This window comes from Staurois parvus, unplaced genomic scaffold, assembly GCF_062004578.1.
Source record: "Staurois parvus isolate SC_StPar_1 unplaced genomic scaffold, SC_StPar_1.0 ptg000154l, whole genome shotgun sequence".
Lineage (NCBI taxonomy): Eukaryota > Metazoa > Chordata > Amphibia > Anura > Ranidae > Staurois > Staurois parvus.
This window is the reverse complement of record NW_028317950.1, coordinates 3,514,385-3,540,484: the sequence shown is the minus strand read 5'-3', so window position 1 is coordinate 3,540,484 and position 26,100 is coordinate 3,514,385. Positions and strand designations below refer to the sequence as shown.

Genomic DNA, 26,100 nt, shown 5'->3' with positions numbered 1-26,100 from the left:
ATTATGCACCTGACTCCCATCCTGATATTGTATCTGTTGGTCTGAATGGATTCAGCCCATGAACCAAGGAGTGGCGGGGTCCAGCTGGGAAGGGACAAGTCACATTGAAGTGATTGGGCAGTTCTACTGCCACCCAAATCTCTTTTACAGTAAAGATCTGAGCCTGCTGCATAAAACTGAAACTGAAAAAATTAAAGCAGATCCCCCTTTCAAACACCACCATTTCTGAAACCTTGGCTATGTCACCAGTGTCTCAGGAACCAGGAAGTGGAAACACATCCCTTTAATAGCGTCTGTATACCTGGGGAGTAGGAAGGATCAGCCGGAAGGATCAACGAATTACATTCAAAGTGCAAACAACGTTTTACAAAGCCATCCACAACTCAACCCCCAGCTACATCACTAACCTGGTCTAAAACTACCAACCAAATTGTTCTTTTCGTTCCTCTCAAGACCTCCTGCTCTTTAGCTCCCTTGTCACCTCCAGGACTTCTCCTAAGCTTCTCCCATCCTAGGGAATTCTCTACCCCAATCTTTCCGATTATCTCTTTCGCTGTCCACTTGTAGGCGATCCCTGAAAACTTTTCTCTTCAGAGAAGGGTATCCTGGCTCCGCCTAACAACTCTACTATTATTCTCTCCATCAGCTCACCCCCCATAGTTATTACCTTTGTCTCACTTGAGTAGATTGTAAGCTCTAACAAGCAGTGCCCTTTGATTCCTGCTGTATGCAATTGTATTGTAACAGTACTATCTGCCCTCGTGTTGTAAAGCGCTGCGTAAACTGTGGGCGCTATATAAATCCTGTATAATAATAATCGCGTGACCACTGTGATTGGCTGTTACAGTGATCACATGATCTGGAGTCTACTGACTTCTGTTAATTAGTATGGATTGAGAGCTGCCTTTGACAGCTTAGTCACTGTGCTGGGAGTGAGCAATGAGCACGTCCCGGCACATAAAGCTCTGCTGCACATGGAGGCATATTTGAAGCATGTTGGCGTTAAAGCCAACCCTCTTTGTTGCCACACATATGCTATATTGCCAAAAGTATTGGGACCCCCCTCCAAATCATTAAATTCAGGTGTTCCAAACACCTCCATGGCCACAGGTGTATAAAATCAAGCACCTAGGCATGCAGGCTGCTTCTACAAACATTTGTGAAAGACTGGGTCACTCTCAGGACCTCAATGAATTCAAGCGTGGTACCGTGATATGTCGCCACCTGTGCAATAAGTCCCTCTGTGAAATTTCCTTGCTACTAAATATTCCACGGTCATCTGTTAGTGGGATTGTAACAAAATGGAAGCAACTGGGAACAACAGCAACCCAGCCACCAAGTGGTAGGCCATGTAAAATGACAGAGCGGGGTCAGCGCATGCTGCAGCGCACAGTGCGCAGAAGTCGCCAACTGTCTGCAGAGTCAATAGCTAAACACCTCCAACCTTGGTGTGGCCTTTAGATTAGCACAACAGCAGTGTGTAGAGATCTTCATGGAATGGGTTTCCATAGCTGAGTAGCTGCATCCAAGCCTTACATGACCAAGTGCAATGCAAAGTGTTGGATGCAGTGGTGCAAAGCATGCTGCCACTGGACTCTAGAGCAGTGGAGACATTTTCTCTGCAGTGGCAAATCATACTTCTCTGTCTGGCAATCCGATGGACATGCGTCTGGTTTGGCGATTTCCAGGAGAACGGTACTTGCCTGACTGCATTGTGCCAAGTGTAAAGTTTGGTGGAGGGGGGATTATGATGTGGGGTTGTTTTTCAGGGGTTGGGCTCGGCCACTTAGTTCCAGTGAGAGGAAACTCTTAAGGCATCAGCATACCAAGACATTTTGGACAATTTCATGCTCCCAACTTTGTGGGAACAGTTTGGGGACTGCCTCTTCCTGTTCCAACATGACTGCATACCAGTGCAAAAAGCAAGGTCCATAAAGACATGGATGAGCGAGTTTGGGGTGGAGGAACTTGACTGGCCTGCACAGAGTCCTGACCTCAACCCGATAGAACCCTTTTGGGATGAATTAGAGCAGAGACCGCGAGCCAGGCCTTCTCGTCCGACATCAGTGCCTGACCTTACAAATGCCCTTCTGGAAGAATGGTCAAACATTCCCATAGACACCCTCCTAAACCTTGTGGACCGCCTTCCCAGAAGAGTTGAAGCTGTTATAGCTGCAAAGGGCGGGGCCAACTCAATATTGAACCCTACAGACTAAGACTGGGATGTCATTAAATTTCATGTGTGTGTAAAGGCAGGAGTACCAATACTTTCAGCAATATAGTGTGAGCATATGTGTGTGTGTGTGTTTGTGTGTTGTGAAAGCCCTCCACCAGACTGCTCTCACTTGGATTCCATGACCAAACTAAGTAAGGTCAAAAAGTGCTTGTGTCCCTTTTTAATTAGGACTATTATATATGGTCCACACCAGGTATGATGCCTCTTTGCTCCTCTATAACATCTCCTCCACTCAGTGGTACTTCTCAGCAATATATAGGTAAAGAGAGATCACCAAACATAGTGCTTTATCCTTAAAACATTTATTTAGCCTTAAAAACAATTTCCAAATTCACACTCACATTTAATAAGTGTGTTAGCGCATCACACTGTTATCTCGCCAATGTAATACAGTAGATATGCATCAATTGATACCGCATATTACTCGAGCATATATTTACCACACCGCAGTCATTTTTCCAAGCTTTGTGATGTCAAGCCCCTCCCCTACGCATTACTCCACCGGGTCACATGGCTTCATCAGGGGGAAATGATTCCCCACAGTGGTGATAAATAAATTGAAAGAGCAATATTGTAGTCACTACTAATAGGAATGCACAGTTGATGTTGGGACATAAACACATATGACTGGTATTGAACTCTTGGACGATTTAGAATGTATATAAGTCTGTTCCAAGTGCTTCTTATTGCACTTATATGTATAGTGTATGCTTTATAATGTATTTGTTATTCGTTTTTGATTTATTTGTGGTGAAGTGTGGCAGAAGTAGCAGTTACAACATCACTGTGCTGTATACCTCTCATATATCATATACAGCACAGTGATGTTGTAACTGCTACTTCTGCAAAGTAATAACTGGGTTTGCAAAGACATTTGGTGCTCACAAAGTGAATTCATATCCTTTGTGGTTATCGAGGAATACGTTTATATCAAATGTCTTCTGCCCGGAGTTTAACTTTAAAGTGTTACTAAACCCTGAACCCTGCATTCACTATATCTAGTCTCCCACAGTACATAGAACATGGAAATGCAATTATTTTAGTAAATCTAAACTGCTAAATACCTTTTCTCATCAGCAGTTAGAGCAGTCTTGCAACTTCAGAAGAGCACTGGTTAAAGCTTGTAGGAGGAGTTTTCTTTCTGCTCTAGGAGGATGTGAAACATCCGACCAGACAATGCTGATTGGCCCTGTGCTGATCACATGCACCCTCCCAAGAAAAAAAAACCTCTAGTAATACACACCAGACTGAGCATGTGCATGTGACCACGGTTTCAGTCTTTATCAGGTGGTCATTTCAGTAAGAGGAGAAAGGATCAAACAGTCTTTTTACACAATGCAGAGTATTAACCCCTTAGGTTCCACAGTGAGTATAACAAGCATGCTTTACTGCATATACAGACTTATTTTACTGTTGTGGGTTTAGTGACACTTTAAATAACTTTATTAATGTTTAAATTTTTTATCTATTGATAAGAATAGTTCTGTGTGCCCACATCTTTTTTCTGATCATACTTTTTTGCTAATGTAGCAATGACCATTTTTTGGGGGGATTTCCAAATGTTTACCCTAAAACAGTTGCAAATCAGTAACTGTGGTCCCATAAAGGGTGCGTACGGGGACACAGTATAAAACAGGCTGAGCATCTGAGTTAGTCCAGAGGAAGAAGCTACCAGTCCTACGTGTACAGCTCCTTTACTGTGATGCGCTATGACCAGGTAGCCCCTGGCCCTCCAAAATCTACGCGGCATGAAAGTGCTCTGAGCATGTGGTAGTCATGAATGATGACGGTGTGGCTAAATCGTGTCCATAGAGAGAGGCGGTGGGGGGAGTAGAGGGAATGGGAGGTAGACCGAGGGGAAGGAATGCTTGAATTTCAGTTGCTATGACGACAAGAAGTGGTTCTGCTGCACTGACGATCTGCTGTTGTTTTTTTTTTTGTACACAGAAAAATAGAAATATTTTTTTTTATCCCCCTGGTAGCGGCATATTGCGCTTAAACAGAAAGAAGAGCGAGTGTAAAACATGCAGAGATTTTCTTAGCAAACGGTGAAGTCATAAGACGTTCTCATTTAAATAAGTGCGTCTATTTCTGGCAAATAAGCTTCAGAGACTACAAAGTGCAAAGAGACTTCGCTCGTATTTTCTGGCTTGCCATTGAAATGTTCTTGCAGTTTGTTCCAGAGTAGAACGCCAATGCCACTCAGATACGGGTAAATGAGCGTCAGCGTCAGTTACGACTTGTGCTCACAGTAGCGTGAACACCTTTTGAAATTGGGACTGCTGCTATGTATAGTCTGTGCTGAGACATTTCCTGAACATCTGGTGAATAAAAAAAAAAAGAACAAGATACTTTTTCTGGTCAGAAGTGGTTGGGAAAATAGAAATGTATGTGCTCACCTTAAAATTATATTCTCAGAGTACATTAGGAGACACAGATGTTGATTGAAGATCAACCACATGCAGTAGATGTGTGTTGGAGTTTCATCAACAGGTGTACTGGTACTGATGTTGATCTTCAATCAAAAGCTATGTCAGGAAAGGATGAGCTTGAGTGTGGGCTTGGGTTTGGTTTGAACCCAGAAGAGTATTGGTAATAATTGATCTTTCTCTGAGTTTATTGAAGGACACAGCTGTTGATTGAAGATCAACCAAATACAAGTGAATTATAGTGCCATCTATGGGATTACTGGTACTTAGGGGCGGACTGACCATTTGGAAACTCGGCACTGCCCGAGGGCCCGGGGTCAGTAGGGGGCCCCATGAGATGTCCCTGGTACCTATTTCATAGGCTTTTTTGAGTTTGGGCAAGGACACGGGCCCCATGATCCCCTATTGCCCGGGGGGCCCCATAAGTTGTCAGTCCGCCCCTGCTGGTACTGATTGGGCTCAATCAAAAGCTGTCTCTCTCAATGAATGTAAGCGAAAACAGAAATTTTGGTACTCAGTGTAAAATTCTTTTCTCTGACCTCATTGAGGGACACAAGTGTTGTTTGAAGATCAACAATACACAAGTAGGTTATAGTGCCATCTACAGTAGTACTGGTGCTGATCTTGATCTTCAGTCAAAAGCTTAGTCTCCCAATGAATCTAAGAAAAAAATAGAAATGTATGTACTCACCTTAAAATTTTATTCTCAGAGTACATTAGGAGACACAGATGTTGATTGAAGATCAACCACATACAGTAGATGTGGGTTGTAGTTTCATCAACAGGTGTATTGGTACTGATGTTGATCTGCAATCAAAAGCTAAGGATGAGCTTGAGTGTGGGCTTGGGTTTGGTTTGAACCCAGAAGCTAGCTGCCATTGCTGGGAAGATGAGCTGCAGGCAGGAGATTCCCAGCCCAGCGGCTGCATATATACAAAGGGGCAAAAATCACATCATTGACCTAATATGGCCATATTAGACCAATGACATTGACCTTATATGGCAATGTGCCCATATTAGGTCAATGATGTAAGAAGTCATCTACAGGAGTATTGGTAATGATTGATCTTTCTCTGAGTTTATTGAAGGACACAGCTGTTGATTGAAGATCAACCAAATACAAGTGAGTTATAGTGCCATCAATGGGATTACTGGTACTGATTGGGCTTCAATCAAAAGCTGTCTCTCTCAATGAATGTAAGAGAAAACAGAAATTTTGGTACTCCGTGTAAAATTCTTTTCTCTGACCTCATTGAGGGACACAAGTGTTGTTTGAAGATCAACAATACACAAGTAGGTTATAGTGCCATCTACAGTAGTACTGGTGCTGATCTTGATCTTCAGTCAAAAGCTTAGTCTCCCAATGAATCTAAGAAAAAAATTGAAATGTATGTACTCACCTTAAAATTATATTCTCAGAGTACATTAGGAGACACAGATGTTGATTGAAGATCAACCACATACAGTAGATGTGGGTTGTAGTTTCATCAACAGGTGTATTGGTACTGATGTTGATCTGCAATCAAAAGCTAAGGATGAGCTTGAGTGTGCGCTTGGGTTTGGTTTGAACCCAGAAGCTAGCTGCCATTGCTGGGAAGATGAGCTGCAGGCAGGAGATGCCCAGCGGCTGCATATATACAAAAGGGGCAAAAATCACATCATTGACCTAATATGGCCATATTAGACCAATGACATTGACCTTATATGGCAATGTGCCCATATTAGGTCAATGACGTAAGAAGTCATCTACAGGAGTATTGGTAATGATTGATCTTTCTCTGAGTTTATTGAAGGACACAGCTGTTGATTGAAGATCAACCAAATACAAGTGAGTTATAGTGCCATCAATGGGATTACTGGTACTGATTGGGCTTCAATCAAAAGCTGTCTCTCTCAATGAATGTAAGAGAAAACAGAAATTTTGGTACTCCGTGTAAAATTCTTTTCTCTGACCTCATTGAGGGACACAAGTGTTGTTTGAAGATCAACAATACACAAGTAGGTTATAGTGCCATCTACAGTAGTACTGGTACTGATCTTGATCTTCAGTCAAAAGCTTAGTCTTCCAGTGAATCTAAGAAAAAAATAGAAATTTATGTACTCACCTTAAACTCCTTTTCTCTGAGTTAATTGAGGGACACAGCAGTTGATTGAACACCAACCGTATACAAGTAGGTTATAGTGCTATCTACAGGAGTATTGGTACTGATTGATCTTCAGTCAAAAGCTGCGTCTCTTATTGAAAGTCAGAGAAAATATAACTTTTGGTACTCACTGTAAAAATCTTTTCTCTGAGTTTGAGGGACACAACTGTTGATGAAAGATCAACTATATACAAGGTGATTATCACGACCTGGAACCCAGGACCACTGCTCTGTCTGGCAATAGCGCGTTCTGCTAAGCCACCTGAGATGCTGGACAGCTCCCTCTCTGAACAATTAGACAAGCTTGCCTTGTACCTTGTTCTGAACTCAGGATCTCTGCTGTGTCTGGCAGTAGCTCTTCTTGCTAAGCCACCTGAAATGCTGGACAACTCCTTGTCGGATCTCTTAGATAATCCTGCCGTGTATCTTGTTTCTTGTGAACCTTGAACTCCTTGCTCCTCCCATGAACTTCCTATTTAAGCCTTGCTTTTGAACTTCCTGTTTGCCAGATTATTGTGCTCTCTCCAGGCAATATCTCGCTGTTGTCCGTATTCTTGCTATCACTCATTACTGACCTTTTGGCTTCTTCCTCGACTATGCTTCTGCTTGATCCCAACCTGCAACCAAATTCCATCTCCACCATCAGGAGCTCTGGTAAATACGGGTTAAGTCTTTGGCCTTGCTCCTCGCGTGAGTCTACATCATCTGCCAACGTGACCTACTTGTATACTTATCTTTCTGGTCAGTGGAAGCCTCTATACTGCTACAGCTACTGGTCTCCGAGCCTGACCCCTGACCATGACAGCCATCTACAGGAGTATTAGTACTGATCTTGATCCTCAATCAAAAGCTGTCTCTCAATGAGCATAAGAGAAAATAGAAATTTTGGTACTCACAGTAAAATTCTTTTCCAAGAGTTCATTGAGGGACTTGGCTGTTGTGTAAAGATCAATCATATAGATAAGTAGGTTATAGTGCCATATACAGAAGTATTGATACTGCATGCTCTTCAATCAAAAGCTGTGTCTCTAAATGAACGTAAGAGAAGATAGACATTTTTGTACTCACCGTAAAAATCCTTTCTCTGATTTCACATCTATAGACTGAAGATCAACCATACACAACTTGGTTATAGTGCTGTTTTGGATATTTCTGTTCAAGACGCTGAAAATAGAATAATGGTGCAATTGCATGGAACTGATAGCCCTGTAAAATCTTCCATTCTGAATTCATATTATACATCTGACTCAAGAAAGGGGTGGCGTGATATGTTATTAAAAATTAGCAAATAGCATACTGCTGTATTTCATAAATGTTGTGAAACTAACCACTTCAGTTTATATACAAGATGTGCATAACAGCAACCGTTTTGCAGAATGAATGCTCTTGCGCTTATACAAACAAAACAGGGAATTTCTTTGTCAGTTCTATCTACCATACACAAGTGGGTTATAGTGCCATCTACAGGAGTATTGGTACTGTTTGATCCTTAACCACTTCAGTAACGGGCACTTTCACCCCCTTCCTGCCCATGCCAATTTTCAGCTTTCAGCGCTGTTGCACTTTGAATGACAATTGATCCATCATGCAACATTGTACCCATATGAAAGTTATATAACTTTTTTTTCACACCAATAGACCTTTCTATTGGTTGTATTTGATTATCACCCCTTACACAAATGAAAAAAAAAGACCAAACATTTACCAAAAAAAAAGTTTTTCTTAATTTCTGTTATAAAATTTTGCAAATAAGTAATTTTTCTCTTTCACTGATGTGTGCTGATAAGGCTGCACTGATGGGCACTGATGAGGTGGCACTGATGGGCAATGACAAGCGGTACTGAAGTTTACTGACAGGCAGCACTGATGGGTACTGATAGGTGGCACTGATATGCAGCACTGATGGGCACTGATAGGCAGCACTGCTGATCAGTGCACTAATTATCAGTGTAAATGTCTCCTGTCACAATCACCAGTTACCGACTCTCCTCTTCTCATGCTGTGACAGCTTGAGAAAAGGACTGCCGATAACCAGAAAGTCTATTTACAATGTGACTGGGCACAGCTGATCACATGGTAAAGGGCTGCTGTGATTGGACCTTTACTGCAATCTGTAATCAGCTGTATTCGAAGGGGGGCATGGTTCTGGGAGGATGTCTATGGACGCTCTCCCAGAACTGGATGACCGCACTGTAGCCGTCTTTTGGCTATAGCGCAGTCAAGAACTGGTTAATCAAAAGCTGAGTCTCTCAATAAACATCTAAAAATATATATAAATATAAGAGAAAATAAATATTTTTGTACTCGCTAAAAAATTCATTGCTATTAGGTCAATGAGGGATACAGCTGTTGGTTGAAGAGCAAGTGGGTTGTAGTGCCATCCACAGGAGTATTGATATTGAATAATCTTCAATAAAAAGCTGTGTTTCTCAGTGAACATAAAAGAAAATAGGCATTTTTGTATCCACCGTAAAATTATTTTCTTTGAGTTCATTGAGGGATACAGCTGTTGACTGAAGAGCAACCTTATGTAGCACAAGCCCCAAGTTGGTCCCACTGTTTTGTCCCAGGTTTTATTCCCTTTTGGGTACATGGCAGCTGGGCACACAGTAGTTCCTTAGTCTCTCCACACAATAACCAGGCAGCAAATGCCTTTTTGAAGCTTAATGCTGGTTAAACTTGGTTGTGATGTAGGGTGAGCCTAAGGATACTCCAAATTTAGTGTAAACTGAAACAAAGAACATTCTGATATTAGCTAAATTCTTCAGGATGGACCTCTTGTTGTACGAGTGTATAAAGAGCTTGGGGGACTCCAACTATGAAGCAGCCCTAAGCCAGCAACTCTGGAACAGTCTCTTCAAGGGTAAACAGCAACGAGGATCTCTCGTTCTCTCAGGCATCTACTCCCAGTGTACATGGATGCCTCCTTCCAGTACCAGCCAGACCCTGTACCATGAACCTTTCAGGCCAGATCCTCTGCAGACCTTCACTGTTCTTAACCACTTAGAGATCTAAGACCTCTCTGAGCTGGGACCTCATTGAAACTCTTGCAGTTTTCAGCTTGTCCACCCAGGCTGGGTCTTCCCCTCCAGGACAAGGACCCTGCTGTTCCAGGCCCCAGGCTACTTATATACACATCAGCCCCCTGCTGGTCACCCATCCCCTTCATCAGGGATTGGCTGAGGCTGTATGAATATTCTGCCCAGAATCTGCCTCTTCCAGCCCACTATAACCCAGAACTTGCTAGAAGACAGGGAGAAGTAGTTGAGCTTGCAAGCAGCAGGAGTTAGAACAGACAAACACAATCAAATTCTGCTCCACTGGCTACAGAGGAACCAAAAACGAAATTTACATAATTCTACTACCAACCTAACTAGGAGGGTGCTACATATATACAAGTGGGTTATAGTGCCTTCTACAGAAGTACTGGTGCTGATCTTGCTCTTCAGTCAAAAGTGGTGTCTCTCAATGAACCTAGGAGAAAATAGATATTTTTGTATCCACCATAAAAATTATTTTCCTTGAGTTCATAGATGGACACAGCTGTTGATTGAAGATCAACCATACACAAATGGGTTATAATACCATTTACAGGAGTTCTGGTACTGATATTGATCTTCAGTCAAAACTTGTCTCTATGCAGCCAGCCATCCCAGCCAGAAGCCCAGAATGATGGAAGAGCACCCATACTGGACACTGATAAGAACAGATAAAGCAATTAAGCCAAAAGGCCATTTAGTGGCATTTGAAACTTGGGCTGCAGAGTTTGACAGGCCTGTGAAACTCACCCTTTGAGATCAATGGTGCCGAATTGCAACTGCCAGCCCAAACAGTTGACTTGCAACTGTGACACAATATAGCAATGTGAAATCTTACATTTACTCCATGAAATATAATGAAGAAGGTATAACATTTTTTGACTGCAGGATCCTGTTCCAGCATATATATGAGAATAGTCACATCTGTTTTATTAGTACATCCAGAAATACCCATGGGAACGTATTACACAAATGGCGACTCCTGCGCACCACTTCATTCAGTCCTCCGATCTACAGAGCGGACGGTTCATTCAAGATTAATCATCTCGCTTTCCATTTGATTAACTGACAACTGCCAGATTTTGGATATCCCCTTGATTTGGACACCACTGCCAAACAAGAGGTGAGAGTACCCCAATGGGGGCATCTGTTGCGGTGACAACAGTTTAAGTGTAAAATTAATTTTGCACTTTTAATTCTTCACTTCCTGTTACATCTGTAGGACAGGACGTGGAGGGAAATTTTCCAAATTGAATACAAATAGCAAAAAATCCTATACAATAATAAAATACTCTCTCATTTCAGAACATTGGGGTGTATGCAGTTGTCACACAAATATTTGTTCTCATTGAGATACCATAGGAAAAATGTCCCAAAGAAACAGGAAGAGCAACTCTACCAAAGTGATGGGAACCCCATCTTAGTCAGATGTCTCCAGAGCAGAAGTCCCCTTTAGAAGATTTCCCCTTAATTTGGTTCTGGGGACAACTTTAACACTTTGGATTTTCCCATACCTCCTGTCTTAAAGACAAAGGTATCCAGGACAAATACGGAGGATTAATCTCCCCAACGGGAGCACAGACAGCAGTAAAAATCTAACAGAAGGTTTAACTAAACCTTTTTCAACCATTTCACGCCTGAAGAACACTTGAAATAGATTTCAGGTCTCGGGGAACCCCTGCTAAAACCAATCCATCAGTGTGAAAAATGTCAATCTACATTGGTGGTCAGTGGGAACCATGCCACCTTACAGCTATCAGAATGAACTCCTTACAGATGGCGCAAAAGATAATTGGTATCATGTTACTGAATTTGCTGAATGACATTGGCCCAGGAACCATGCAAGTATCATAAAATAGAAGGCCAATCAGCCGTATCTTAAGGAGCCCCAGCAACCTCTGGAGGAACCTTGGTTGAGAATGGTAGGTCTAACCCTTCCCTACCTATTTAAACCAAAAAAAAGGTTTGCCTTAACATACCCTTTGATTCTCCAGCATCTACAAGTGAAATTTTGGATTTTGGGATGACTGCTCCTCCAATATCTATTTTTGTCTTTATAGTATGGGTTCATTTATGCTTGCTTCATCTTTAACACACGTTATGCGCCTACCACTTTATCCTTTTTTGGTGTGTTTTTGATGCTTCTGTGGTGCTTTTTTGAAGCATTAATAAAGCTTTGTAAATGCCCTGTCTGTGTATTGATTTTCTATTTGTTTTAAAGGAACCTGGTAGAATCCTCCTCGGGTTGATCCATGCTTAGCTGCGGCACACATTGGGTAGTGCTGGAGGTGGTCACGCTGTAATTGGTTCCTACTAGTGTCCCCCATTGCACAAACCCCCCAGTGGGTTAGTTTGTGTCACCATCACAGCTATCTACATGCCGGTGGGGTGCCTGCCAGTTGCTATCTGCTTTTTTGGGTGGTTCGTCAGCCCTTGCATATGTTTTTGAAAATCATATGATATGGATTGAAATGGTGATACCATACCTTCAAGGTTTAGGATCTACTGAAGAAGTCAACATTGCTTCACGAAACGCGTTGAGATGAGTGCTTGCATTATGTAATTCATGGATTGTGGATTTGGCTTCTTTACCTGTTTACACTTCATACAAATTTGGTATTTGATGTTTATTGACTTTTTGTAACAATTTTAATGTCTCTTTTCTAACAAAAATAATAAAGAATGTGATTTGTTAACTATAACTTAGTGTGTCTCGCAAAGTCCCTTGGGCATTTTTCTTCTCTTCAATACTATTGGGAATTGAGTCACAGTTATCCTCACTCACCACAGCCTTATCTTTTATTGGGACCCAGTAGAACCCCAGCTCTGTGGTTCCCTCACTCAGCAGATCCCCGGCACATTTGTACCGTTCAGCAGACTCCCAACTTATTGGTACCCTCATTCAACAGATCAGTAGTAGCCCCCAGCTTTGCTGATCCCTCACTCAGTAGTAACCCCAGCTCTGCTGATCCTCTCCCTCTAGTCCCCTATCACCTCCCACTATATTGCTCCCATGCTGTGCACCATATGTGACATTGTTAGTTTATCTTGCTCCGGTTTGCCAGCTCTGCTGATCTTCCACTGCTCAGCCCTCTCTGTTCGGTCCCCACTCACCTTCTGCTATAGAGTTCCCATGTTGCACACCACCTACTAATTGCTCCGCTCTAGTCTGGACCCTGCTCACCTTCCTGCTGCTCCACACTGCACACCAGATGTGACGTCTGCACCAGAAATTTCCAGAATATATACACAAGAACCGGAAGTGACCGCTAATGACGTCTTTCCGATTCGCTTGTTGGTTTCCCAATGCATCCTGATATATTTTATACCTGCAATACCTCCAAAACAGCAAAGAGCTAACTCTGAATAAAAGCTCCTCAAAGGCAGCAGATGCTGTTAATGAGCTTTGCCACAGACTTTTATGGAGGACTTGGACACGCTTTGAAGCACCAAGAGAGCAAAATGAGTTATAATTTTTGAAACGACGCAAAACAAACGCAACATGTGAATAGGACTGTAACGTAACCATTTTACTTAGTGACAGGCATTTTGACATTCAGACTGCTTTGAAAAAGCATGTCAATACCACACTTTGAATCAAGTGTAAACAAGCCCTTTGTTTTAAATGAAATTTTAGTTCTTCTGGGGTGAAAAGCCCTACTAAATTCATAGACAGTCATATATACAGTAAATAGTAGATATATTGCTCATTTAAGGGGGTTATACATTTCAACATAGTTGCCCAGAGGAGTGCATAATCTCTGCTCCATATCAAAAGCTATCCCTCTATCAGAACCTATATTCTTTAAGAAGACATGACTTCCAGCCATGGTTACTCAAAGCCAATTCTGATTGACGTTCCTCATCCTGATATAGACTGATAAGTGAAGTTGACTGTTGCTGTGCTCTCTTGTCTACAATAGATGGCTAATAAAAGATTTATTTATAAACCGGGGGAGAGGACGCATCAGCAGAAATCACTGTTCCAAAACAACACTTATGAGAAGGCACAGAGCGATCACACAGAAGAGATTGGCGGCTGATGGAATATATAAAGAAACAAGGGCCAGCATCCTCCTTTTTGGTCAGTGGCCAGAGCTGCGGTGTGAGGATGGTAATGGGATACGCTTGGCTTTCGGTTGATAAATTATGCCAGCTTTCTTCTAATGCACATTTTTAGCTCATGTAAAAAGCTCAGCTAACCCCCTTTGCTTCAGCTACATAACAATCATTAAATATTAACACTCTGCAGTAATTGGTTTTAAAATCAGTCCGTCTGGACCAATGATGGCCAAGGATTTGCAGATGCCCTTGTCTGAGAACAGTGTGGTCATTTGGAAAGATACACCACGCTGAAAAATTAAAGAGCAACTCATGGCAAGGAGATTAAAACACAATTTACTTTAATTATATGTTTTTTCAAAAGTCATTTTTTGTTTTGTTTATTAAGTTAGCATAATCAGCAGAAATCTATCTTAACAAAGAACTGCCATATGCTTGGTGGAGGGTGCGCTTAACACATACCTCCCAACTTTTCGAGATGAGAAAGAGGGACACCTTTTAGGACAAAATATGTATGCAAAGTACACATTCCAACCAAGAAACCAATTGTATATGATCAGGATATTTCAGAGAGGGCCCATCATTGGTACTACTAGACCAGGGGCGGACTGACAACTCATGGGGCCCCCGGGCAATAAGGGATCATGGGGCCCCTGTGTCCTTGCCCAAACTCACAAAAGCCTATGAAAAAGGTACCAGGGGCATCTCATCGGGCCCCCTACTGACCCTGGGCCCTCGGGCAGTGCCCGAGTTTCCAAATGGTCAGTCCGCCCCTGTACTAGACCAATGTTCACCCCTAGCACTTGTCTTCCTCAGAATAAACCATGCAAGAGTGGAGTTTAAAGTGGCTCTAAGGCCTCAATTATTTTTAGAATGCATTAAGGTAAAAAAACCCTTCTGCCTGAGCCCCCCCACGACCCACCTGAGTCCCATCTCGATCCAGCGCTGTGCATGACAGCTGCAGATATCCCTGTTCTCTCTCTCCTCATAGGCTTAGAAACAGCAGCAGGAGTCATTGCCTCCTGCTGCTGTCAATCTCTGTCAATGAGCCAGTAAGAAGAGAGAGTGGGGGGCTGCGTCAAGCCCTGCTCTGTGCATCAATGGACACACAGAGGGTGACTCTGGAGAGAGCCCACACAAGTGCCCCCATAGCAAGTGGCTTGCTATGGGGGCACTGGGAAGGGGTAAGGAGCCAGGAGTACTAGCAGGGAACCCAAGAAGAGGAGGATCGGGGTTGCTCTGTGCAAAACCACAAAGCAAGTAAGTATGACATGTTTGTTTTTTAATCTAGTTGCCATTAAAATGGTTCTAAAGGAAATTTAAAAAAACATTAACTTTAATTATATGTGCCCTCAAAAATATTTGTTTTTGCAATTCAGATAGATGAAATCTATCTTAACTATGAATTGCCATATAGTTAGTAGATGTTGCAGTGGGTGTTGTCAACACATGCCTCCCAACAAGGGATGCTTTTTAGGACAAAAATATGTATGCAAAATACCCATCCCGGCCAAGCCCCCAATTTCAGATGATAAAAGGTGTCCCTCATTCCAACCATGGAACACTGACAGGTATGTGCTGAGCACACATCAGTGGGAGCCCACCATTGCTACCATTAGGTCAATATCCATCCCTACACTTTGTTTTCCTAGAACAAACTTTAACCACACAAAAGTGGAGTTTAATGGCATTTAATTACATGTTCCTTCAAAACTCATGATTTTGTTTTGTAATTCTGTATAATCAAATAAAATTCCCAAACCCAGGATAAGGCTATTTCAGAGGACGCCCCCCATTGTTACCACTCGGCCAATATCCACCTTTACTACTTGCCATCCTCAAAACACAGACCACACAAGAGTTGAGTTTAATGGCAAGGAAATTAAAACACCATTTACTTAATTTTATGTTTCTTCAAAAGTCAGGATTTTTTTCAATTAGCATAATCAGCTGAAATCTATCTTAATGAAGTACTGCCATATGCTTGGTAGATGTTGCAGTGGGTGTGCTCAGCACATACCTGTCAGTGTTCCATGGCTGGAATGAGGGACACTGTCAGGGCAGGAGCGGTGGAATGGACAGGCAGGCCTAATGGTATGGTCACTCACTGACTGACGACAGCCACCACCCGCAGACCGGAGTCCCTCAGGGCGCGGAGACTAAGTCCCAGGCTGCCTTTCACCAGGGCCCCTGATGGTGGGGATGGACTTGACGCAGCCAGGGACCAGGTCGCGACCCCCGAGAAACCCCAGCTGTGGCAATGGCATAAGCTGGTGGGAACCAGATGGGAAACGATAGCGTGGTTGGACAGGCCGGGTCGATAACAGCGGGACAGACGATACAAGACGGTAGGCAAGAATACTCAGGTCACAGGCCGGGTTCAGCAACGGAAGGTCAGGTAATGGGATAAGGCAGAGAATAGTCTTGTCAAAGCCGAGTCGGTTTCCAGGAAAGCAACGAGAGTAGAACAAGAGCTTGCTGCAACACAATCATACAGGACACAAATGCAAAGAGCAACTGCAGACAGCAGGTTTAAATGTGATCAACCATACCCCTCTGGAGGAGGAGCCGCAGAGACCTCAAAGCATAAAGGCTCCCACCATGCTTTGCAGAAACCTAAGATGGATGCCAGCACATGGAGCAGCATAAGCTCTGAGGAAAGGTAGGACCTTGACAGACACCTTTTATCACAAATATGTAGGCAAAGTACACATCAACACACAACATATTTTAGAAGGACGTTGCTCCTATGAGGTCAGTATCTACCCCTAGCACCTGTCTTCCCTGGAACAAACTTAAACTACACAAGAATGGAGTTTAATGGCAAATAGATTAAAGCACTATTTACTTTAGTTATATGTTCCTTCAAAAGTCAGGATTTTTTTTCCAATGCAGTTAACATAATCAACTGAACTCTATCTTCCAAAATAACTGCAAAACAGTATGCTTGGTAGATGTTGCATTAGGTGTGCTTGGTACATACTGGTCAACATTCTGAGGCTGGAAAGCTACCAGGTATACATGATGATGTTTTGGAAGGAGGACCACCATTACTTCCACTGGACCAATATCCACCGTACCACTTGTCTTTCAAGGAGAAAACTTAGTCCACACAATAGTGAAGTTCAATATCCATAACAGCCGTTCATTACAAAAGTAACAGTAGTTAACAATAAATAAAAAAGTTGGGTAATGCTCCTTGGTGGCACCAGAAAGTAACATCCAAGCAGACTGCAAAATCTGATAATTGCTAGACCCCCAGCTGCACTACACTGCATCAGGGACGCTGAAAGAAACCAACCACAGAATACCCCTTTGCGTTGCCACAATAACTGGGCACCTACTCATAAGAATACAAAAGATTTAAAACTAGAAATAGTTGCCATGGCAGTCAAAAAAAAAAACATTCCTAACAAAATTGGAGAGTGAGAAGGTCCTTGGACATTGGTCAAACTGAGAATGCCCACCCTGCTCCTCTCTGTAGAATAGATCTGAAGGCCTATCTGGCCTATCTTCCCTGAGATTCCTATTGTCAATCAGACAACTACTTGCTAGGCACTCCTTCAACCTCATCATATAGGCCCTACACCTATTGTGATGGACCGCCTGAGTGCTTCCATCATAGAACTGCTTCCTTGCCACTGGAACACAGGAACAAGGTATTATAGCTAGGCAGGCATTGCACCCAAGGACTAGACAACACTAGCTTAGGTGCAAACTGGAACTGTTTATTGAACAGAAATACATGTTTTAATACACTTCAGAAATAGGGGCAGTCCCCACTTGAACAATAAAAACAAATATTGTACACTGGGATAAACATCCCACATTGATTAGGTAACAAGGTCAAGTTGACACCGGATTAGTCCCATCATGTAGGAACCTTCTGGAGTACTAGCCAACAGACAATACAATAGGTGACTCAATTAACAATGGGACAAATACGCACCGGTAAACACATGATACCTTAATAAACAGATTGCAGCAAGAATCTTCAGCATCAGGTTGTTTTGAGCTGATTATATTAACATCTGCTTAGAGTCTCTGAGTTTGAGGGGAATTGAAGGAGTCAATACTGGTTCGGGCACAGAGACCCCAAATCTGTATCCTGGTCCACCAGTTCTCAGAGTCTGTGTATTTCAGGGACACATGGACTTGAATCCGAAGTAAAAGGTCCCCCCAGGCACACACCTCCCAAAGAATAGAGCCCCCTCAGATGCCAGGGCCCATGGTCAATTGGCAAGATACTAGCCTGAAGTCCCCTCCAAAAGCTCCTGTCCTTGTTGGGTCTGTCACATCTATGTTCTTTGAGTTTCTGCTCCAGGCCCTTCTGACCATAAAGAATTAATACACGGAAAATGATTAGTAAACCCATAAGATCGTTGTTTCAGCATTACTTTTTGTTTCCAACTTTATTGCAGAGGTAAAGAGGTCTTTACATTAGACCAAAGAGAGGAACAACTGAGGGGAAATGATAACATTCAGCATTTTTGTGGACTGTGTGGTGTCAGCCCTGCCTAGTTGCATTATGCTAAACTACTGAATCCCTTCTCTTATCCTAACTAGAGTTTAAGCTGCTTATATTTTCCTTTCCCCTCATTATCATAATAATGACATTTTAAATAAAACCTGTTTTCATTACATATCTTTTTTTTTTTGGCCCAGTGACCTCATCACTGGGTCTCTGCACTTCCCACTGCCATGATCTCCCTACATTGCAGAGAGAAGTGCTGAACATAGCTTTGTGAAAACATCACAGCACCCTCCCTCAGCCCTGATACAAGCAGCGGGCTGGCTCTTGAGGCAGGGGTAATGGAAATATCAAAATGCCTGGATGGGTGGGTGCCAGTTTAAAGGAGTGGTAGTTTTAGGCACATTTTGTTTGCACACAGACTGCCCCTAGGTTACACCTACATGTGACGCTGAACCTCCATGATTGAAAGAACTGAAATCCAATGAATGAAAGAGGTGGGCCAGGGACAGTCAGTCTGGGGAGTAAAGCACTAGATGATGCTGGACGTCCTTCAACCAGGTAATGAGGTTGGCTCTATCTGATTTGCTGCAGCTTCTAACGCACACTGTGAGAAGCTCACAGTATAGAGTGAAATCAGAGTAAGCAATTTCAGTCCAGGGGAGGAGCCTGAGACTGAAGGGGAGGTCGGAGATCAGATTTAAATACCTAGCCACTTGACGCTTGCCCATAGGACATTTATTGTGGGTGGCATGGGAAGGCTGGATCATGTACATGTACGTCATCCTGCCTGTTCTGGGTTAAGGGCACGCAGCATGCTGTTCCTGCGGCAGCTCTCGGTACCTGGCACTGAGCAGCCCGGGGATCATGTGATCGCTATGATATGAATGTCATTCATAACAGCTGTGCTTCCTATAGAGTGATGCTGTGATTGGCTTACAGCTATCTCACGGTGCCTGGGCCAATCAAAGCACCCTGTACCATGTGATTAGCTGTAGCCAATCACAGATCACTAGTAATCACAGCTGTTAACCCATTCATGACAGTTCAAAATATTACTGTTACAGGGATAATCACTGTAAGAACAATCAAATGCGGATCACTTTTCAGGGAAGTGATGAGTTCAGACACACATCTAAATTTAAAAAATGTTATGTTTTTAAGAATGACCATTCCTTTGTGATCTGCAGCTGCTGTAATTTTCTGTAAAATTCAATGTAATATGGCAACCTGGAGAGTAAAATCCCTGCAATGTACATTGATCATGCCAAGATTGCTTTATTTCTCAACAAAAGTGGAGTTACCCTTTAAATGAATCTCCTATTTGATGGCAAGCCAGCCGGATGCACGAGCTGGGATTTGTATTAGTTCTGATGCTTAATGGTCATTTCTGTTTTTGTCTGCTATGCCTAATGACTCAAACAATTAAACTACTGCAATTATATCTCTGTAAGGTCGCTCAAGGGAAATTTCCCAGAAAATATAAAGTAGACCTCCAACCAAAACAAGTTTAATATCTCCTGTGTATCAGGAGAGTCTCTGGAGACCCCTCCTAAGAACAGCTTGAGTTAATTGATGATTAGGGGGATGTCTAGGATAAAATTTGGTGTTGCCATCTCTACAAATGCAAGTCGAGGTAGTAGTCTGAGATGACTGGAGAAAAAGGAAATTATGATGATAATGAATCATCCTGTAATTAATTGCAATGTCTACTGATCAGCAGAGGGATGGTGAATCAGTAGTCGGGGACAAATATTATGAGTCCGTCCTCTGATGGCAAGCAAAGCATACTGTACATCAGTAGTAACAATGAACAACTATCATTTACAATTCTTTTTTTAAAGTAAAAATAATATAAATATTAAATACTTTAAAATAAAAAATAATCTAAATACAGTACATTTAGATATATATATATATATATATAGAGAGAGAGAGAGAGAGAGAGAGAGATACAGTATATATATATAGATATCAGGGGCGGACTGACCATTTGGAAACTCGGGCACTGCCCGAGGGCCCGGGGTCAGTAGGGGGCCCCATGAGATGCCCCTGCTACTTCTTTCATAGACTTTTTTGAGTTTGGGCAAGGACACAGGCCCCATGATCCCCTATTGCCCGGGGGCCCCATGGGTTGTCAGTCCGCTCCTGATATATATACATATGTGTGTGTGTTTGTGTGTATTAGGGATGCACAGGTACCGGTGTTTAGCTGTGAGTACTAGTACCAATACTTTGCGGTGCGATTTGCGTTAATGGACGCAAATTGCACCGCAAGGAATAGCATTCTATTTGAACAGGAATGTGATTCCCAACTGTTCCTGTGTGAACCCAGGCTTGTCATAGCCCGAGTTCACACAGGAGCGGTGTGGGAAACCTCCCTGCAGGCACCCCATGCTGAGTCTCAGTGGTAGGAGAAGAGAGAAAGCGGTGATTTTGCATTCATGTTCAAATTGAATGCTAATCTTTGCGGTGCAAGTTGTGTCCATTAACGCAAATTGTACCAAAGTCTCAATTAAGATATCGGGAGAATTTTCATGAGTACTCATAAAAACACTCAGTATTGGCACCAATTCTGGTATTGGTGCATCCCAAATATATATATATATATATATATATATATATATATATGTTACTGTACTGTCTTGTGTATTGTCTCCCATTATAATGTACAGCACTGAGCAAACTGTTGGCGCTATATAAATCCTGTATAATAATAATTATATATAATTAGGCACTTCACAGTAGCAGAAATTTCAGGGATGTGCAAATCATATCGCCTGACGCCCAGGACATACGGTACTGGGCGCCAGGCAGGTGATTTTTTTTTTTTTTTTTTTTTTTACATTTGGCCCTGCTGCAGGCAAGTAGCAGAGTTTACTTTTTTTTTTTGCGCCCCTTTAACAGAGCAGACAGCGGAGCTTGATTTAGCTGCCCAGCATGTGTTTGTACTGAGCGCCCAAGTGCTACCGTGTGGAGAGTAACCTGAGGTAATAACGTGTTTTTTTGTTTTTTTTTCCTTATTGGGGCCGGCGCCTCATTTACTCGCTCAGCAGATACGCTTCTGCTGGGCGTTAAGAGAGCCCAACACTCCCCTTTCCTGACGAGCACCCAATCGGTGCTCATTACACTGCAAGGTCTCTCTCCTCCCTGCTAGTCCCCGGGTGTGATGCTGGAGACAGGCAGGGAGGTTAGGAGGAGATAAACAGCACAATGGTAAAAATATTTAAAGTTTAAGTCTCCATAAAGCCCCTTTTTTGTTTTTAAAAGCACCAGACATACCTTATCTGGACAAGTAGATTGGGACCCCGATTTAGTCCCTTGGACAAGCAGTTTTTTTTATTTTTTAATTTCTACACCCCTGCATATACACACAGTGCTCAGCATAAACGAGTACACCTCTTTTGGAAAGAAAGATTTTAATCAATATCTCAATGAACACAAGAACAATTTTCCAAATGTTGACAAAATCGAGTCTTATAGAACATTTCTCTAGCTCATTATATGGAAGTAAGGTTAATAATATAACTTAGATGACAAAATCTTCAGTTTTACTCAAATTAGTTGATGCAAAAATGAATCCACCCCACAACAAAAACTGTTACATCTAGTATTTTGTATGACCTCCATGATTTGTAAGGACAGCACCAAGTCTTCTAGGCATGGAATGAACAAGTTGGCGACATATTGCAACATCGATCTTTTTTCATTCTTCAAGAACGACCTCTTTTAGAGCCTGGATGATGGATGGGAGTGATTCTCAACTTGTCTCAACTTGTCTCTTCAGAATTCCCCATAGTGTTTGATTGGGTTTAGATCAGGAGACATACTTGGCTACTGAATCACTTTGAATTGTTGTATCTTTTTCTTTAAGTGCCTTCACCTTGTTCTTCTTCAGAAATGCAACAGTGGCCTTAGATGTGTGTTTTGGATCATTGTCATGTTGGAAAAGTGCACGACGACCAAGGGCACAGAGTGATAGTAGCATCTTCTCTCTCAATATAGAGCAGTACATCTGTGAATTCATGACAGCATCAATGAAATGCAAATGCAAAACGTTTCGCGCTCCACTAATAAATATGAAATATGCTCAACAAAACTTATTTATAAACAATATAAAATTCAAAAAACCTTTTTCAAAAAATTATATGTATAACATATGTGTTATATGAATTGATTCCCCCTGATGAAGCCACATGATCTGGTGGCGTAACGCGTAGGGGAGGGGCTCTGAAGTCATGATGCTTAAAGGAAAAGATACAACAAGTATAAGCAGTGTGGATAACACACAGAGGATCAGTTACAATTGTACCAAAAAGCGGTTTTATCATGTTTGCCATGTGAGTTTAAATAAATACATTTTAAAGGAGATAAGGCACTATATTATATTATTTGATTGCATGACATCTACATTCATGGAGCAACAAGCAAAAAAGGAGTGAAGAGACCCCATAGAAGAGAGATCCATCCAACTCCCGAGGAAAGATTCATAGGAAACAGCGAAACCCCCTGTGGGAAAAAGGGAATACTCCATCCATCCACCCATCCATCTGGGATAGGGATACTTAAATCCATATATTTCCAAGTCCAATTAAAGGGACACAAGCTGTTTATGACCTCACTTAACGGTTTGATCATATAAATCAGGTGAGCGTACACTGGTGAAGGAGCACATTAGTTAAAGTTTTTGTGGACTTTTTTTACGTTTTAAGGCACGGATAATAAAATAATTAAAATAAGCACGCAGTTTTTGAAGAACTAAAATTGGACTCATGTTATATATAATTTTTTGAAAAAAAATTTTAAAAAAGGTTTTTGGAATTTTATATTGTTTATGAATACGTTTTTTGTTGAGCATATTTCATATGTTATTAGTAGAGCGTGACACGTTTTACATTTGTTTTTAGTTATAGTGACACACAAGTATGAGTGTGTATGGTGTAGGCGACCCACTTCAATTATTTAGTATATATTTTTTATGTTTGAAAATATCTTTTATAATAGCACGCTATTTAAAGGGGTGTTCGTATTAATTTTTGACAGCAAAAAATACATCATAGTAGCTCCCAAGAACTCAGCTTTATATCAATGAAATGCAGCTCCCCGACCCCAGCAGCACTCATGCAGCCCCACAGAAGGACACTGCCACCACCATGTTTCACAGTAGGCACCATGTATTTTTCTTTGTACTCCTCACCTTTGCGACACCATACCGTTTTGAAGCCATCAGTTCCAAAAACATTTATCTTGGTCCCATCACTCCAAAGTCCCAGTAGTCTTCTTCTTTTTCAGCCTGAGCCCTGGCAAATTCTAGGCAATCTTTTTTGTGCATGGGCTTTAGGAGAGGCTTCCTTAGTGGACGACACCCATGCTTGCCATTCCTCTGCAATGTACGCCTTATTGTGTCATGGGAAACAATCACCCCAGTTTGGCTTTCTACTTCTTTAGCTAATTGCAGTGAACTTGCATGGCGATTTTCTTCATCCCTTATCAGAAGATGATCCTGTCGAGTGTTATCTTCCATGGTCGGCCTGGACGTGTTAGGAAAAGACTCACCGCTGGTGGTGCTGGGGCTCACCTGCTGTGTGGGCTGCAGTACTGGTGCTTGCCAGCGGGTGCTTTCAGCAGCCAGGATCTCACTCCTGCAATCAAGCCATCACCTGAGGCTGATTGCAGGAGGTGTATTTAAGTAGTACCAGGCCTGTAATCAGTGCCTTGGTGTTTTCCCATGTGCCGTGTTGTCCTGATCCTGTTTCCTGTATCCTGTCTTCTGCCTGCTTGACTCTGACTCTGCTAGAACTCCTCCTGCACCGACCCAGGCTATTCCTGACCATTCCCCTGCCTGCTCCTGTTGTACCTTATCTGCCCGATTGTTCCTGACCACTCCACCTCTCCAGCCTTGACAACACTTATACATAGTAATATTAGTTTAAGGTTTGGTTTTTGTTTGCACTGCGTTTGTATATTTTGTGCAGCTCTTAATAAATTTTATTATTATTTCATCATTTCTGAAGCCTGCTGTTCTCTGGTCATACCTGGATCTCTGACAGGACGTCTCTGTTAGATGGTTGTAGTTCCATCTTTGTTAAATTTTTGTATCACGTTTGCTACAGTATTCTGACTAAGTAAAGCTTTGCTGATTACTAGTCTTCACCTTTCTTATATAAAGAAATTATTTTCTTTCTCAGGCCTTGTGACATTTGTCTTCCATGTGGTGCCATTGCTGACAGCATGAATTGGGAGGGGTTTTCTTTAAGTAAAGACCTTTTATAATCAACTGTCTGCTGGATTCAATGAATAATTAGACTCACCTGGAGCTGAATTCTTGTTCATTAGGATTTTGTTGTCTAACATTTAGCTTTGCTCCCAAGACTTTCATTGGGGTGTATTCATTTTTGCAATGTGGTCTTGAATGAATTTGTTAGGAAAAATACTTTTGTGTGTGCAATTTAACAAATCTTGTTTGCAATCATTGGTCCGCATTTGTGGGAGTATTTTGTAGTATAGTGTCCCATAGAAAATGTTGATTCTGAAAGGAAAGTAAAGGTTTTCTGACAAATCTATTGGGGTTTACTCATTTATGCTGAGCACTGTATATATAGATATGGGGGTTCTTTAACTCAGTGGTAGATACATTTTAACTAGTTGCCGACTGCAGATAGCCGAATGACGGCTGCACTGCGGCCGGCCAGTTCTGAGTGGACATCATATGACGTCCTCCCAGAACGCGCTCTCCTGCGCGCCCCAGGGGGCGCGCACCCGGCGATCTCCATGATCGCTGTGTCCTACGGACACAGCTGATCACGTGATGTGGTAAAAGGCCAATCACAGCGGCCTTTTACCACGTGATCAGCGGTGTCCAATGACATGCTGATCAGAGGGAAATGCAAGTGCCGGTTCTCGGCTGCACTTTCCTCACGCTGTCAGATCATGAGGAAAGTACTGCCGAGAACCGGCAGTTGTCAGAGCGGGGATCGGCACCGATCATCAGGGCACTGATGATCAGTGCCCTGATGATCGGTGCCCAGCAGTGCCACCCGCAAGTTCCGCCCATCTGTGCCCAGCAGTGCGCCCACTAGCTCCGCCCACCTGTGCCCAGCAGATCACCCACCTGTGCCCAGCAGTGCACCCACCTGTGCCACTCTGCAGTGTCACACACCTGTGCCCAGAAGTGCCACCTACCTGTGCCCAGCAGTGCCACCCACCTGTGCCTACCCACCTGTGCCCACCAGTGCCACCCACCTGTGCCCACCCACCAGTGCTGCCCACCAGTGCCACCCACCAGTGCAGCCCAGCAGTGCTGCCAGTCAGTGCCACCAGTCAGTGCCCAGGGGTTGTGCCAGTCAGTGCCGCCAGTCAGTGCCCAGCAGTGATGCCAGTCAGTGCCGTCTATCAGTACCCATCATCAGTGTCACCTACCAGTGCCGCCTATCAGTGCTGCATATTAGTGCCGCCTATCCGTGACACCTCATTAGTACTGCCTATCAGTGCCCTTTAGTGCTGCCTATCAGTGCCCATCAGTGCTGCCTATCAGTGCCCATCAGTGCTGCCTCATCAACGCACATCAGTGAAGGAGAAAAAATACCTGTTTGAAAAATTTTATAATAGAAACACAGAAACTTTTTTTTTTTCAAATTTTTTGCACTTTTTTTATTTATAGCGCAAAAAGTAAAGCGCCCAGTGGCGATTAAATACCACCAAAAGAAAGCTCTATTTGTGA

At 42.6% G+C, this 26,100-nt stretch overlaps 1 protein-coding gene across 5 annotated transcripts in view; it reads right to left on the bottom strand.

Annotated features, from left to right (window-relative positions):
• ATP2B3 (ATPase plasma membrane Ca2+ transporting 3) overlaps window positions 1–26,100 on the bottom strand; it is a 380,238-nt gene that overhangs the window by 261,081 nt on the left and 93,057 nt on the right. The gene's annotated exons all lie outside the window — the stretch shown is intronic.